Source organism: Meles meles, chromosome 1 (genome assembly GCF_922984935.1).
Source record: "Meles meles chromosome 1, mMelMel3.1 paternal haplotype, whole genome shotgun sequence".
Taxonomy (NCBI): domain Eukaryota; kingdom Metazoa; phylum Chordata; class Mammalia; order Carnivora; family Mustelidae; genus Meles; species Meles meles.
This window is the reverse complement of record NC_060066.1, coordinates 51,396,073-51,413,452: the sequence shown is the minus strand read 5'-3', so window position 1 is coordinate 51,413,452 and position 17,380 is coordinate 51,396,073. Positions and strand designations below refer to the sequence as shown.

Sequence of the window (17,380 nt, the reverse complement as noted above, 5' to 3'; positions counted from 1 at the left end):
AGGTATCTTTGAGTACATTTTCAGAGTCATGTTAACAAAGAGTCTAAGCTTTGAGATAATGTCATCAGCGTTTACCTGTTATGCATCCCTAACCTTGCCTGAATAGGTTAAAAAAAATTTTAAATATTGATGGATAATTTGCAAATATTCATAATTTTAAGACTCCAAAGTAACATTTCCTAACACAATAAATTTGTTTCATAAAAGTAAATGAATGTTTTCATCATTTTTTAAATTGTACACAGCTTACAGGATGTGAATGAATAAATTGTTCAAGTTTTAATAGTCTATTTACTTACCTAATCTGTTTATCTATTTGAGTGTTATACTCATCAATTCACTGCTATAATCACCAGATTTTTTTTGGTGATAAGAAAAATACTTTATAAATAATGTTTATGTCAACATAAAATTATGATGTATTATTTTTCAGGATTCTAATAATGATCCTTTCTAAGCAGAAAAGATTCTAGTTTTATCAGTAACTATAACTATTCTATTCCAGAAACATATCATTAAACAATAGAGTTTTTTCTATTCTCACTAGGTTGTTGGAAGAAAATTAGGAGATGCATTACTTTTTAACAAAATTTTATCTGCAAAATCTTTCCTCTCCCTCCCCCCCGCCAAAAAGTAATATATTCTTGAATCAGGCATTTAAGTTTTAATTTATTAGCCTGGTTTTCTCTTTGTTAACTTTCATTTGGTATACTATATTTCGATAATAGTCCTTAAAATTTACTATGTCTCAATAATATTTGAAGAATGTTGATTTCTTCTTATAAGCCTTAAAACATGTTCTATCTTCTGTTGGACAAATGACAAAAGAAATTTAGAAACCAACTTTAATTGCAAGAAAAACCAGTATGAATTTTAAAGATTAAAATTTGTCTGGAATTTACATACATTTTTAATCTCCTGGGTTTTGAACACAGTTGATTTAGGTACTACTAATAAAATATTCTGTTTAATTTTTTTTTAAATCAGTTACTCATTCTCTTTGAAAACAAGCAAAAAATGATGTATATCAAATTTTAATGAAATCTTTTTATAGTTAGGTGACAATAGAGAAAAGTCCTTCATTTGATTTTATGTAATTTGTAAAGATAAATGTGTCTGTGACGGGCACTCATGCAAGGATATGTGAGTGCTTGTAATAAACGGTGTACTGGTTTTCTCTGATATGAGGGCGAACTGGAATGTTTGTGTATTTATAAGTTTGTAGTTTGAAATATTCATATTTTGCCCAGTGGCCTACTAGTAGATCATTATACTTTTATTTGGAAAGTCTGTGTTTGATCTTTGCTCTTGGTTTCTCTGGAGCTTTAAATGAATAAAATAACAAATAATTTACTACCCTGAAGCCAACAGCCAAGAGCTGTGATCTTTTTAAAACTTAACAACTTTGACCCCTCTCTACATTGAGAAGGGAGACGTGCATGGGGGAAAAAAGCAATCCGGGGAACCCAGTCATATACATATCACATACATAATTGACTGTTTCCTAAATATTTTTTTAACCTAATGTCTATTCACACACTTGCTAGTACAAAGGATGTCCATGAATCAAAGTAAAAGTCAAGTAATTAATGTATTAATATTAACTCTTCCCCACATATAAACTTTGAATATGTATAGAAAAATAGAAAAGGTTTGAGTTCTGAGACAGAAATAAAAAAGAGAGTAGAGAATATCAGAGTAAATTAAGAATATAAAAGAGAAAAATTATTTTAAAATAACCTATTAATTTTTCAATGAGACCAAAAATAGGATCTAGAAGATACAGATTTATGCATACTACACATTGGATATAACTATTTAGTAAGATCATTCTTAATATTATTTATTTATTTGACAGAGAGAGAGCATAAGCAGGCAGAACAGCAGAGAGAAGGAGAGGGAGAAGCAGGCTCCCAGCCAAGAAAGGAGCCCAATGTGGGGCTTGATCCCAGGACCCTAGGATCATAACCTGAGCTGAAGACAGATGCTTAACCACTGAGCAACCCACGTGCCCCTTGTTAACCAAATGTGTTTTCATATGTTCATTAGTACAAAAGATGTGCATGAAAAAATACTGATTATTCAAGTGTTCAACTTTGTAGTAGAGGTTTGCAGAGTGTGTTATTACATGATTTGTCAGCATAAAATGATTCCACTGTACTTTTAAAAAAATTTTAAAGATTTTATCTATTTATTTGACACAGAGAGAGAGATCAGAAGTAGGCAGAGAGGCAGGCAGAGAGAGAGGGGGAAGCAGGCTCTCTGCTGAGCAGACAGCCTGATGGGCTGGGCTCCATCCCAGGACCCTGAGATCATGACCTTAGCCAAAGGCAGACACTTAACTGACTGAGCTACCCAGGTGCCCTGATTCCACTGTACATATCTGGCTTTTGAAAACACTTAATTTCATTCCTAGGAAAATTTTGTTTTCAAGATGGAAGCTTTGTATTAATAGAAGTAAATAACTTACTAAATTTCATGGAAATTAGAAATGCCTCTTATTGATAGGACCCTGAGACTTGATAATAACCAACTAATCTCATGCCTCCATCTCTTGAATGCTATAATCTCTAAATAAACAAGAAATGAATAACCTTACTTCAAAGAAAAAAAATCCAGACAATTAATTTATTAGTGATATTTAAATACATATCATCTCTAAACCCAGGTTTTAAAAATTAAAACAAGCAAAGAGAAAGAAACAGGAGAATTGTAACTCTAACTGTACAACATAACTGTATAGAAAGGAGCTACTTCTTATCTTTGAGTCTAAGGTCTTGTGGGTAGACAATAAAATGTCAGTTTCTCTCATACATCTTCAAGATTGTTTTCTGTAGGCAGAATTAATTTTTCAGTGAAATCATATTGCCCTCTGCTATCAGTTGGGATCATTAGGATAAATAAATCTCTTAAAATTTATTTATTTATTTATTATTTATTTATTATTCAACACAAATGAAGATAGCTCTTTATGATTCTCCTTTTCTTTTTAAAAATGTGACTTCCTCTGGTACATAGTTTTGCTAACCTCAGCAAGATTGTCTTCTCAAGTTTTCAGACAACATTTAGTTTTGCTAAGGAAACATATTCTAAAGCCTGCAATAGTTTTTGAATGTACTTTTTGTCACATGTCTTTTAGGACTCATCTGCATGACCTAGATCTGTCCAGTGTTTGCACTTGTCTTCTATTTCTCAAACATTTTTTTAAAAGGAGATTTTCCAGACCCCGCACCCAGTGCTTTTGGTTTTAGAATTTCTTTTCCTCCTTCTTCTCCTCTCTCTTAACTTCCTCCCTTTCTTTTATTCATCCCTTTTGCTCTTCTCTATTTTCCTCCCTCACCCCCAATCATTTTCTCAATTTCTTAGCTCTATGATGTATGTAACTTGGTCATTAGAGTTACTTTTTCTCTTGCATGGTCGTTAGCTATCTCACTAGATATGAAAGCTCCTTACCGTTCGATTTTTGTCCTCCGTCCCTGGACAGCGTCTTTCAGAATCTCAGTTTCTGATTGTGAGGATTTTATAATAGTACATATGTCCAGCACATAATACATAATAAGTAGTTATTTAATGGAACTTATTTTTCCTTTACATGGAATTTCCCACTTTTGTTTTGCATAAATCCCTTTTCTTTTTTTTTGTTTCCTTCAGGCTTCTTATATGCTTGTATTATATCAATACATAATAAGGTGTTTTAAAACTAACTTAATATTTTCACTTTTGGTACCTTTTCAGAGGTTTATTTCTTGCTCTAAGACTATTACATTTTCATCTTTAACTCTTTAAATCTAAAGAGATATCTTGGATTTACAGCTTATAAATTTATAAACTGACATATTTTGTATCTTCTTTAGAATGAATGATTGTCAGATCAGTAATCAATGAAAAATAACAAATGGTCCAGAACACTGAACATGTCATGTGCTGCTTTTTTCCCCCTCTCTGTGACTAAATTGTATTTATGAGGAAACTCATCAGAGCTTTCTTGTGTATACCCTCTTGTCACTTGCCAGAGGCTACTTTAGCATAAAACTATACTCAATCTATTTAATGCAAAATAAACACATTCAAAGTGAGAATAATAGAAGATATTAATTTGTTTAAAATTAATTTTCTTAGCAATATTCATATTTTTAATTTGTATGAAAATAAACATAAGAGTACATAAATCATAAGAAATGTTGATATGTTTTACTCTCCAAATCTGAAATTTTGGATTCCATAAAACATATGAAGACTGAAATAAGTATAAAAATAAAATTACATGGAAATTTTGATAGCTCTTCCTTACTTTACTCATGCTATATTATATCTTTACCGTTTATTTTTATATCTACTAGTCACTCTTTATATGTACAAATTATTTCATGAGTTGTGGTATTTACAGTTATTCCAATTGAAATACTAGAAAAGACAAAGGACACCAGTAAAGGAAAGAGAAGGACAAGTGAAGCATATTCATTGGTAGAAATAGGACATACAATGAAAAAAAAATCAAAATTTAAAAATCACTAAATTGTGAAAAAATTATTAAGTTAAACAAGAGAAAATGAGTTGAGGCCATTGGATATAAAAGTGTACATTGAAACCATAATACTGTAATGTGTTAATTCTAAGCATATATGTAAAATATGCATATTTATATATAATTCATGTATCTGCAATATTTTCTAAAGGGAAAAGGTTGAGATTATGTAGAGTGGATTTCAAAATAGAGTTTTCCTCAAACATCATTTATTTGTCTTATTTTAAATCTAGTACACTTTTTAGTTATGAATCCTACATGATTTATTTCAGGATGGATATCAAAGGAACAGTTCACAATTGCAAGTTTGCTTTTTGAAATTTCTACATTTAACTCCTGAGAATGTGACCAGGAAATACATGACCAAATCTTGTACACAGATTTTTGTTAAAGAAAAAAGTAAGTTATTAATTTCTCCTTTTGAAGCTTTGTTTCTTCTCCTTGTGTTTTATGGAATCAAAATAATGAATGAAAACAACGTGTACTACTACTATTTGTGATGAATAATATAGCCAACCAATTCCCACAAGTTTGTTTTAAATCTACTTCATTCATTCAGAATATCATGCATTTGTTAAATTTTCAAAGTATTTACTATCTTTCATGGTTTTTTTTTTTTTGGGAAATATTTTATTCTAGCTGTAAAACCAGATACAATGTTGGTTCAGACCCACCTGTAATATGTATTAACCATGGGATCCTTGGAAAATTACTTTAATTATCTGACTTAATTTTCCTAATCTGTAAAATGAGTATAATAATATCAGTGTTCTAGAGCAGTTACAAAAACAAAATGAGAAGCTATGCTTAGTAAATACTAGTTCTCTTAATCTAAGTTTTTGGGAGGTGTTGTAACCTAAAAGGTGAGAATGGCACATGGAAATAAAATAAGTGGAATATTTTGAGCACCACACTGTAATTATGTAAGCAAATGGGAAATATACAGGGAGGATATTGATGTCTTTCTTTTTCTTCAGCAGAACTGCATTCAACATAAAGGGGAGTCATTTTATTGAATAATAAAAGCCTGACAATCACTGTGATTGGCTGACGGCCATTACTGCAGTGTAATTCTAAACAGCTTGTTTTTCAAAGTTCTTCTTGCATAACTCTTCAAAACCCTGGCATTGCCCAGGCTAGTTGAAAGTTTCAGAACTCCTTTTTAAAATGAAGTTTCTCACATTTGAATACTGCTGTGATATAGGTGATGGGAAATATGCATTGAAATAGTATTTTCTTCTTAAATTATTAGATTCAGGTATTTTTTGACATGGAAGAAAAAAATTGGAAAATTTAGCAAACTAAGTTTTAATGGCAGACAATTAATTCATGACTCAGGGAAGAAAAAGACCACGTGTGAAGAGATCTCATTTTAAAAAGAGAAGCCCAACATGTTTTGCAGTGAAAACCACACTTGATCTGTATTATCCAGCTTAAAATCCTAAGATTTCCCAATGGAACTCCAAGAGTCTTCTGAAGTTACCAAATCCACCTTGATGCATTCATCTTTCCCAGTAACTATTTCTAATCAGCAATCCTTACTCTAATTTATGTATAATAAGTGGGTGTAGAGTTGGCAACTCACCAAAATAAATGTTTAATGACATTTTAATGGTTATTTTAAATCTCTTATTTAAATTGTGGATTAATACTTTATTTGGTCAATGAATTCTGACCAGAAGGTTTGAGAAACATATTTGCAGTTGAAGCTCTCTATAATGGATGTGTACTTAATTTTCAGAGTTGTCGAGGTTAGATCATCTCGGATGGAGGCATTTTATCTTAAATGTCAACATTAGAAACATTGAGATAAAGATCAGGGGCAGCAATCTGTGAACTGCGGAACTGTGTTAATTGTTCATTCTCAAACACAGAGATGCCAATTAATTCCACACAACCCAGATTCAGAGCAGCACGGGGAAATAGTCCTGATGTTAGTATTGCAAAAAAAAAAAAAAAAAAAAAAAAAAAAAAAAAAAAATGAGGAAAGTAGACGTGTTCCAGCGCCCAGAAAGCTGATTCTTCAACAGGCAGCAATAGAAGAATCCCAACACAACCAGCAACTGGCTGGTGGAATCTTTGTTCAGGCGATAGGCACCCTAAACCAGCTACTAGGTGGAAAAATCCCTCTTTCGCCCTCACCTTCAGAATCAACGGGATCAGCCACCTGGGCTCCCAAGGGCTGCGCCACCGCCTCTCTCCTGGTGCACGTCTCCCCCTCTCGACCGCCAAGTGCTCACTCCCTCCCAGAGAGCACTTACACAATGGACTCACTTGTTTGCCTTGAACCTCTCCTTTGACTTCCAGCCCCAGCCCGCAACTTGAGCAAGAGTCAGGCAGAAGCCTCTGCCATGGAGAATGGACCCGCGAAGCCTTCCAGACGGGCTTGGAAGCACGCGCGCACACGCAGACAAAACAAACAATGCTCGGTCCACAAATGAATAAATTAACAACACCCATGCCCCCACCCATTGCTCTGCAACCCGCAAAAAGAAACCCGGAACGGGGTTTCCTAAATGAGAGATTTTGTTTTGTATTTCAAAGTGCAAACATTCTTTGGCGGTGGCAGATGAGACGCTGCGCGTTCTGATGGCAATAAAGACTGACGGTGGCTTAGGCTGAGACAACGCCCCCAGTATCGCGCTGTGCCAGGTTCCCTGAGAACCCCCCGGGGGGGGGGGGGGAGCGCAGATCTAGGGGAAGGGAACAGCAGAGGCAAGGACAGCTTAGGAGGGATGAGAAATGGGAAATCAGGGAGGAAAAAAATGAATGAGTTGAATAGGGATTTAATAGTGAAACTTCGGGAGAGAAAGGGGTGGGATCTCTCCCAGGTAACTACCTTAAGATTAAAAAAAAAAAAATAGATGAATGCATAAACAAGTGGCAAGCAACAGCAACTCTGAGGTGAGCAGCAAGTTGTTCACCACCTCTAAGGCGTTTGATCAGCATGCCCAGAACTGCCCCAGAACACGCGCTCCCCACCGGAGCCGGCGGCGGCGGTGGGGGCAGCGGGGCAGCGGCGGCGGCGGCAGCAGCGGCAGCAGCAGCAGCCACAGCAACAGCAGCAGTAATAGCGGCAGCGGCGGCAGAGGCAGCGGCGGCAGAGGCAGCGGCAGCTGCGCGCCTCCGGCCCAACCCCGCTCCTCTCCCCCTCTCGCCGGCGCCCTGCCTGTCTTGCGTGTGCGTGTGCGTGTGCTCAGCCTCAGCGTGAGGGGCACCTGCTCGTCTGGGCTCACAGCAGAGGCAGCCTCGCCGGGAGCTGCCGTTGCCGCTACCGCGGCTGCCGCCACTGGTGCTGCCGCTCCCAAGCGCCGGACTCCCCGTCGCCGCCGCCGCTTCGCCGCCGGAGTTGGGCTCCGTGGGGCTTCCCCCCTCGCAGCCTCGGTCCTTCCCGGCTGCCTGCAAGTCAGCCTGGCTCCGAGTCACGTGTCAGTGCCTGAGGCAGAGACTGAGAGAAAAAAACGCGCTTCATTCCTTCTTCCACCGCCATACTGTATTTTATACTAAATCTCATTTTTATTCCAACATTTTACTCCCGCTCGGTGAGTACCTTCTCAGTGACATTCTTGTCCTATTCTTTTTTTTTGTCCTTTTTTTTGTTTTTTTTTTTTTTTTTTGTTTTTGTTTTTCTTCTTTTTTTTTTTCCACTTCTTTGATTATTGTTTATATTTGGGAAAGCTGGAGGAGCATGGTTTTGAGCCTTTTCCTGAATCCAAGTTTTTCTAGCATGCGATGGTTCTGTAGACAAGGCGCTGTGTCTGGGAGTCCGCTGCGACCGTGCCCTCTGGGAGCGACTCCCAAGTCCAGCAAAATATGCAACTGGTTTTATGGAAAAAGCGATGTGAAGTATGGTGCCTATTTTTTTTCCTTTGTAAAAATAAAAAAGCATGTTTCTAACTCTTTTTTTTTGCATACTCTTTTTTTTCTGATAAGATTTTTGTGTAGGTGGGATTTTACGGCAGTGTTTACAAGTTTGTGGTTTTGCATTACTGGTGCAAACCAATGAGCAAAAAAAAAAAAAAAAATTAATTTTCTGGTTTTTTTGTGCCGTTTTTGGAAGCCGGTGAGAACAAATTCGTTTTTTTTCCCTCCTGTTTTTGACACCCATTGATAACATGAAACTTTTCTTGCAGCTGGTTACTGGGATAATTTTTAAGCAAAATACTTTTTTCCTCCTTTATATTAACTGTGACTTTTGCACATTTGAATTTTTTAAAAAACCGAGATAATTTTATGATAGATATCCTGATATCTATATATTATCCCTTCTTCCTCCCCATCCCCTCCCCGTAAATCAATTTTCAAATGATGGCAGTGGAAGGTTTTTCTGGAAAAAAAAATGAAGTGCGGTTTGGTTTCCTTGTCAACGGAGGATGAAGTGAACAGCTGAGCAGCTCGCAGAGAGCAGGTACTTGGTCCCCTTGGAGGCGTTTCCCGGGTTTGCAATGGCAACACTGGTCCTGGCAAAGAAAGCTGTGTGTGTGTGTGTGTGCGCGTGTATGTGCGCGCGCGCGTCTCCGGGCAGTGTCCGAGCCCGCCGTGGGGAAAGCCGTGCTGGGAGCTAGGGAAAGACAAAGTCCGTTCTCTGCTTCGGGATCGTTTTTTGGATGTGCGCAAAATACAGTCCCTCCCTAGGCTGCGCCCAGGTCATCTCCGCGGCGGGCGGTGTCTGCGCCGCTGGCGGCGCCGGCTGGGGACGCGGGCCCTGTAAGTTCTCCGAGGGCCACTTGCAGAGCTGGAGGGGCGAGGGCCGAGGACGCGGTGCGGGTCAGCTGGGGCGGCCCCTCGGAGCGCCGGGGAGGCGTGGGGAGAAGCGGCAGGGGCAGCACCTTCCGAAGGGGCTGGCTGCTCGCCACGCGGGCTGGGAGCTCGAGACATTTCCAGATCCCCGAGGATGGCACCAGTCCCCGCACGCTCAACTCCTGCTCCTCCTCCTTGCCAGGAGTAAACAACGCAGTAGGTCTTTCCCGGCCCGTTTTGCTTGTTCCGCAGGGTTTTGCTTTCTTAGTGGTGTTGTCTTTGGATCTTTTCTTTCCCTGTTGTGTTGCTTTGGTTTTAAGTGCTCGCTGGCGTCTTCCAGGGGTTGGGGAAATAGTTTCTGTGGTGGTCAGTTGGGTTTAATATTGAGAACGTGACTGTTAGTTTGCATTAATGAGACTACACCCCTAAGGTACAAAATAGCCTTTTAATTAAGTTTTAAAGGGACAGTGTCCCCCCACCCCCCATTTTTAACCACCTGATAGTGGTTCCAGAGGTTTGCCCCTGAGAACTGAGCACAGGGCAAGGGGTAGGAGTTGGTTACTGTATTGGTAACATTACAGTATTGTGTTGACAGTATTCTGTGGAGTTTAAGATGTTTTATGATTGTCCTGTTACATATTTCCAGTATCATCTAGCACTGCTTTTTGGAGATGTACCAGTTGGTAATAAAAAGCCTTTTCTGTACTTAAGCATAGTGACAGAATCTGCTGGAAAACTTGCTGTTCAAACAAATTTCTTGTCATACTTTAAATCTTGAAATCTGGAGAGTAACTATTATTTAAATGATTTGATTTTGAGACTTTGATTTTTTTTTTCTTAAATGAAAAGTTCAGCCTTAAGTTTGTGATATATATATATATATATATATATATATATAATCTGAATTCTGTAAAAGTAAATATAAAGCAAATACTTGTAAAATTAAGTTTTCTTATAGGATATCTATAGACAAAACAAATTCTAGCATACAAAAAGGCCCATAACAAATGGGTTAATTACTTACACTATGGCTTTTAAAACAAATGTTTCTCTAAGTCTGTCACCTCAGTTGCTGGAATGAAAAGTTTTATGCCCACATTTATTTACTCTTTGTGGTGAAAGAATTAGGAGTACAAATGATCATTTCTCTGTAGAAGATTAAAATTTATTTCAATGTCTAGAAACCTTTTTTAAAAATTCACGGTGCCTTCTCAGTGATCTTTGGAAGTTTGCAATTGAGTTATTTTTGTACTCTGGGTAGCTTTTCTCTGTTAAGAAAGTCCTGTTGCATTTATATAAGGAAGACAGTTCATGTCTTGTGTGTGGACTACTAGACTTGATATCATGAAGGGTATAGTTCTAAGATTTGGCACAAATATCATGTCACTAACCTTTAAATTTTGATTTGTGTGTGTGTGTAGAGTACATTACTAAAATATAGTCTTTCATGTGGTTTAAGAACTGGCAAAAGCATTTAAAAAGTCACTTTTTAATCACTTCTGTTACAATGTATATAAATAGAAGTGTTCATTTATTTAAAAAGGCAAGTGAATGCGTATGTATAACATTTCTTAGCAGGTTATATATATTGTAAATCATTAAGTTCTTTTGAAAGAGAGAAACAGAGTAAGTAGAAAGAAAAAACTTGAGTAATCAAACCAGAATTTTCATGTTAGTTGCTGCCCTAAGGTGGGGGTAATTGGGTCTTAAGATTGGAGCAGGCTTGATCTGTACCCTATGATGGTTTCAAATGAGATTGAAACTATAATGGGGCAGATGAAGATGTTCATAGGATTTTAATGTGGGAACAAATATGTTGCTGTGCTCTGAATTCTGTAACTAAAGATCATACTAAGAATCTTTAAGTCATGTGAGGTTTTCATTTAATAGTCATAGTCCATTGTATTTCATACTTAAGTTAAATTCTATTACATGCAAGTTTTTGAAATTTCCTCCTTGAGGAATCATACTGGCAATTCTACAACTCTTTAACCTAGTCACCTAGTCTATGTGTGTTTTGGTTTAAAATCTTTGCATGCGGTATTCTAGATTAGCACCGCCCACTGGTTTCTTATGGAAAAATAATATTGTTCTTTCATTTAGTAGGCCAACCCTCCCCGCGCCCCCCACTCTGATCAACTTAATCATGCAAATTATTTTCACCTGCAGGGAGAAAGGGTCTGGGAGGTAGAGGTGATGGGTGAGAGTAAGAAGACGCATAAATTAAATTGGTTATTGGACCATTAGCCGACTTTGAGAGTTTCATTTAAATTTCCGCAAAGAAATCATCACAAAGTTAAAACAACTGTTAAATTTCCTAGAACTTTTCTATGGGATGCCAACATTTGGGCATTTTGAAAAATCCTGGATTACTGAATTAATTTTACAGTTTCTGATTCAGTCTTGAACATTATAGAGAAAGCAACCCCTAGCTGGAATCCTGTCTTGAGTGTGTGGTTTGTCCAAACAATTTTTGAATGAAATTTTCATCATTCACAATAAACATTATTTTTTCCTTATATTTACCCTTACATGATTAAAAGCAAGCAAGTAGCACACTGATTTTTTTTCTTAGTTTGTGTGAAGTAAGTTATGTATGAGGAAGTTTCAAATACATAATTAATAAAGGCACTCTTTATATTAACCACGAAAGATATACTGTCTTAAAAAATTATTTTGTTTATTTATTTATTTTGTTTATTTTCTCTAATTTTTATGAAAGTCTACTGTTTCAAAGAGATGCTGTATTTAGGCAAACAAATGATTCCTTTAGAATATAAAAATAATGGCATAGAAGAATAATGTACATACATATCATATGCCAAAAATATTGTATTTTCCTAGCTAAAACAATAATGTGCTATATGAATAACTATTTCTTAGGTAAAATAATCACTTTTTATTTGTTTTTTTTTTTTTAAGATTTAATTTATTTATTATTCAGAGAGAGAGAGGGCGAGCACAGGCAGACAGAGTGGCAGGCAAAGTGGCAGGCAGAGGCAGAAGGTGAAGCAGTCTCCCTGCCGAGCAAGGAGCCCTATGTGGGACTCGATCCCAGGTCTCGATCCCAGGTCGCGATCCCAGGTCGCTGGGATCATGACCTGAGCCAAAGGCAACCACTTAAACAACTGAGCCACCCAGGCGTCCCAATAATCACTTTTTAAATGAGCTAATACAAAGTGTGTGGAAAAGCTCTGATGTCTGTTACCTTCTTGAAAGCATTCCACTTGAGTAAGAATATGGTCATGCTTTGTTTACTCTTTACTGGTATTGCAAGCAACTAATCATACAGTGCACCAAATCAAGCAAAGCTCTACACTGGAAATAGAAAAGAAGCAGATATTTAGAACCATTTGCATGAAACAAAGGAAACTGAAGAAATTATGTTATTTCAATTTATTTACTCTCACTTTTGAAAACTCTTATTTTTATATATTTTCTGTGATTTTAAAAAATAGGTATTTCTTCACTTCTTCTATCATATTGCCATTAAGAAAATTCTATTTTGTGCATTAAAAAACTGCAGTAATGATGAATTTTATTACTGAAACTTGTTTATGGAGCTCTGGAATGTAATTAAAAACTAATTTAAAAAATTCTTCACCAATGTGAAGGTATTGTTATTATTTTCTTATTCCTTCATATCATTATTATTTGCAACTTCTAGTGACTTGCATGGGTGCCTTTAAAATCCCATTTTCATAATTTAATATGATTTTTAATTTAATAAATTTCTCTTTAGTAATTAGCAGGGGCAACATAAACTTGGACATTATTGATGACAGGGACAATTAGTTTCACTACACCATGATTTTGAGAACAATAATTATTAAATAAAACTGAGGTATATACAAAAAGTTAGTTAAACATTTAGCAAGTGTTATCTAAATATAATATTTGCTATCACTCATTTTTATTATTAAATTTTGATCTGTGGAAGAGATATATCTAACCTAGCCGTTGCCAACTCCACTAGTTTTACTTTATTCTTAATAGCTTTTAGTTTTTCAAGAAAATATTGGGACTTTTTTTGACATTGCTCTTCATTTGTTTTGTTAGACTTCTGTTAAATAGTTAACTTACATTGTGGGCAATTGGTTTCGTGTTTTTGTAACTTTTTTTGTTTGTTTTGCATTATCTGGCTGTTTTCTGGGGCTGAAACCTGGAGAGTATAGAGGTGTGGATTTCATTTTCTATCCATTCCAAGCTGCAGGGAAAGCAATGGGAGAATTACTTAGTGTTTAGGATAAAACCGCTCTCGACTGTCCTCGGAGACTCTTCAGCAGGGGTCAAGGGTGTAAGATTTATTCCTTGGGTCATGTATAAATTTTAAATCGAGAGAATTATAGCGGAGAACATGGGAACCCTGTCGTGCTTTTCTGAAGGATGCAATGGAATGCATCATTAAAAAAAATAGAGATTTTATTTGCATAAATATATTTTATAAAATTACATCTAACTCATCAATTTCTCTCTATATTTTGCTTAGAATAATATAGTTGAACATTTTGTTTAAATTTTAAGAGTGGAAATTAATTGTATTCATACAGAATCCATGTGTATAGATACACATCTTGATAGTTATATGCTAAATTGTAAAAGGTACAACATATTTTGAGTCAGTTTGGAAATTGTTACCAGATTGGAGTAGGCAAGGGCTATGTTTTCTTTAATCAAGATGAGTGGGACAGAAAAGTAAGAGTAACATTTATTGATCTGTCAAGTGAATGTAGTTCCATTTGTTCTTCCATGAGTAGGTAAAATGATTTTTTTTATATTTTTGAGGAAACTGAGACTTAGACATGTAACTTGCTTAAAACTCCACAGGTAGTAAAGGGAAGAGTGACAAGAATGTCTGAATTGATATCTTATGTCCCTCCTTCTGTACAGGGATATTCCATTTGTGGGGAGGAATTTGTTTGTTTTGTTTTAGCTAATCTAAAACAACAGCTGCATCTTTATTCTTGGTACATAATTTAAAACTACTGTGGCCACACTCAGTGGGGAGTGGTATGGCCAAAAAAAATAGAAAATGGCACCATTTACACAGAGACGTTTACTGGTCCTGAAAGGAAAGGAAAGCTGAAAAGGAAAGGAAAGGTGAAAGGACCTTTAAGTAACCACAGCATCACAAATCTTTCCATGACTATAGGATTTTCTTCAGAGAACCGAATCATGGAAATTTGTCAGGAGCCACTGGTACTCTGTGGTCAAGACAAAATTAGATTGTTCAATGTCTACACGTGGCTTTATAGATGACCTGGGAGAAACACTCAACAAATGTTTACTTACTAAGTACAAAATGTAAACTGTACTTGAGGCTTTTGAGTGTGAAGTGAAAAACTAGTCTTCTGCACAAGGAAAACAGAACCACCAATTTTCATAACACAGCAAGTTTATAAATATAGGTGTTTCTTCTGTCTACCAGCATCTCACTATCAACATCATCTCCACCTCAGAATTCACTGTTACACATATTTGGATGTGACAATTTTTCAAGCTCATGTTAGCCATTTGTTAATAACATAAAACACATTAAACTGTAAGATGTTATTTTAGGGTATACTGTTTTTAATTGCTTCTTCAGATGTGTGAAAAAGTCTTCCATTATTAAATAGTTTCCTTGGAACTTGAAAAAGTGAGTATTTTTCAATAAAAAATGGGAAACATATACTACCACAGAGGCAGTGTGAATGAATGTGATGAAATGGATTGCAAAGATAATGGTAAATCAGCAAGTCCATAAAAATAGTGGATTTGAAGGCCAAGGCAGAAGGTCCCTTAAGAGCTGCCTTTTTGTTTGGAATCTGGATATCTTGAGAATGAGTGGTGTAGGGGTGTCTGGGTGGCTCAGGTGGTTAAATGTCTGACTCCTGAATTTGGCTCAGGTCATGATCTTAGGTTCTTGAGATTGAGACCCAAGTTGGGCTCCATGTTGGACATAGAACCTGCTTAAGATTCCCTCTTTCCATCTCCCTCTGCCCCCTTTCCTCCAGCTCTCTCTCTCTTTCTTTAAAAGGAAGGAAGGAAGGAAGAAAAAGAAAAAGAGAAAGAAAGCAAGAAGGAGAAGAAAAGAAAGAAAGACAAGAAGAAAGAAAGAAAAAAAGAAAAAAAAAAAACACTAGTGGTATAAAACAAAACCAGAAAACAAAAATATCTAGAGAAGAACCTGACTTGGTGGTAGAATGGTTCAGCTTTGGACATAATGCTGATTTGAAGCACCCACACTAATTCCTGGATAAAATGACCAATGTGCAATGAAATTCAACTCCAAAGCTGGAAAACACACTGAAAGATGGAGATATTACAAACTTATTTATGCTAAAACTTTAAGAGGGAATAACTTACCCTAAGGCAAAAATTGGGGAAACACTTGCATTTTTATGGTTGGATGTGATAAGGTCTGGTTAAAGCAGAAAAAGAGGAAGAGGAGAATACCTACTGAAGGTTAAGAAAAATGTGTGTGTGTGTAAATAAAAAGTGCTGTTCATCAGGGCTAATGTTGCATAGGCTTACAGGAAGGTGAGGCTTGAGGAGAAGTGTAGGAATGGTGGGTGGAATTCTCCTAGTGTGAGAATGGTGGGTGGAATCTATATCAAAATCCTCTAATTTTAAGAAGAAACTGAATGAACTTGAACAGATGAAAAATTCTGGATATGATGTGGCAGCATCATAAAGAGGTCAGTCCCTAAGACTGTATATGTCACGTATTATTATTGTATGTGTGTACCTGTGGGTGTGTGTGTGTGTGTGTGTGTGTGTGTGTGTGTGCATATGCATGCATGTAACCTGATCTCAATAGAAAGACCTTAAAAAGTTTTCCTGGAACTAGGTGAATTGATTCTGAATTATATATAGAAAAATAAAAATGCAAGGATAACCAGGATAACTCCAAAAAAGAAGAGCAAAGAAGGAGCTAATCTATCACATACTAAAATATACTATAAAGCCTTTAAAAACAAATACATTTACTAGCTCTGTCTCCTGAAAAGTCTTCTAAACAGTGTCTCTCCAGCTGCAGTGAGCACATATAGTTCACAAATTGTGGTTTCTAGATTTTATTTTATTTTATTTTTTTTTATTTATGACAGAGAGAGATCACAAGTAGGCAGAGAGGCAGTCAGAGAGAGTGAGAGGGAAGCAGGCTCCCTGCCGAGCAGAGAGCCCGATGTGGGACTCGATCCCAGGACCCTGAGATCATGACCTGAGCCGAAGGCAGCAGCTTAAACCACTGAGCTACCCAGGCGCCCACAAATTGTGGTTTCTAAACACCATTTCCTACTCAAGGGGATCAGAGTATTTTAGAGAATTGGCTGATTTTAAGTCTAGGTAGAAAAAGTACAAGATGAGCCTGGTATATCTCATTGTGCCTGAAAGTAAGGACATGTCCAAAGATAAGTAAAATTATATTAACTTAATCTGTAAATAATAACTATAAATGAGAGTCAGCTTGAAGGGCTTTCCAGTTGCCAAATTCAGATAAATTTGAACATCAAGTGTTGTTGGTTTACAACCTCAGCATTTTCTTGGGTGAAATTTGGAACTGGTCCCCATACTCAGAAGGTAAGGAGAAACTAAAGCAAGAGGCGTATCGGTCTAGGTTGTAGGTAACAGTTTTAATAAGCAAGGAAATTTGCATATGATTATCACAAGACAAGTAGATCTTTGCATCTATCCACCAGAATCTTAAAAGTTTATATAGAGACTTTGGTGGGGTTTGGTCACGTATGCAGTCTGGATGGGCTCAACAGCACATTATTCTCTTAGGACTGTGTACTTGAAGTGGCTCCTAGTGTGGGAATAGTTGGGGAATGTACATTTCAAGGACAGAGGGAGAGGTAAGGAGCATCTGATTGTCTGGGTCCAGCATGAGGATCAACCAACTGTCACATCTTTTCAGTAATCTCCTCCAACAAGAGTGACTGTAACAATTTATAAAACACTGAATGAAGCAAAATCCATGAGTCCATAATGACGCTCAACCCCCCAAAAAAAAAACAGGAAAAAATTCTGACAATAATTAAATTGAAGGAAATGGTTAGCCTGTTTTTTTAAAGGAAGAACTCTTCTCTAGTTGATGAGGGGCCAGTTCTTTACAAAATGATGAGAATTAGT

General features: G+C 36.7%; 1 protein-coding gene across 8 annotated transcripts in view; it reads left to right on the top strand.

Moving 5' to 3' along the window:
* The first annotated feature begins 7,757 nt into the window (after positions 1–7,757).
* The window catches only part of RALYL (RALY RNA binding protein like), a 698,485-nt gene continuing 688,862 nt past the window's right edge, over positions 7,758–17,380 (top strand). For 3 of the 8 annotated variants that reach the window (XM_045994359.1, XM_045994388.1, XM_045994029.1), the window contains exons 1-2: positions 7,981–8,067; positions 8,841–8,933. The gene's annotated coding sequence lies outside the window, so the exon portion shown is untranslated. Of the gene's footprint in view, positions 8,068–8,787; positions 8,934–9,129; positions 9,233–9,425; positions 9,482–17,380 lie in introns of those variants that run through there. The other 5 variants (XM_045994627.1, XM_045994554.1, XM_045994118.1 and 2 more) reach the window with 4 other exon arrangements.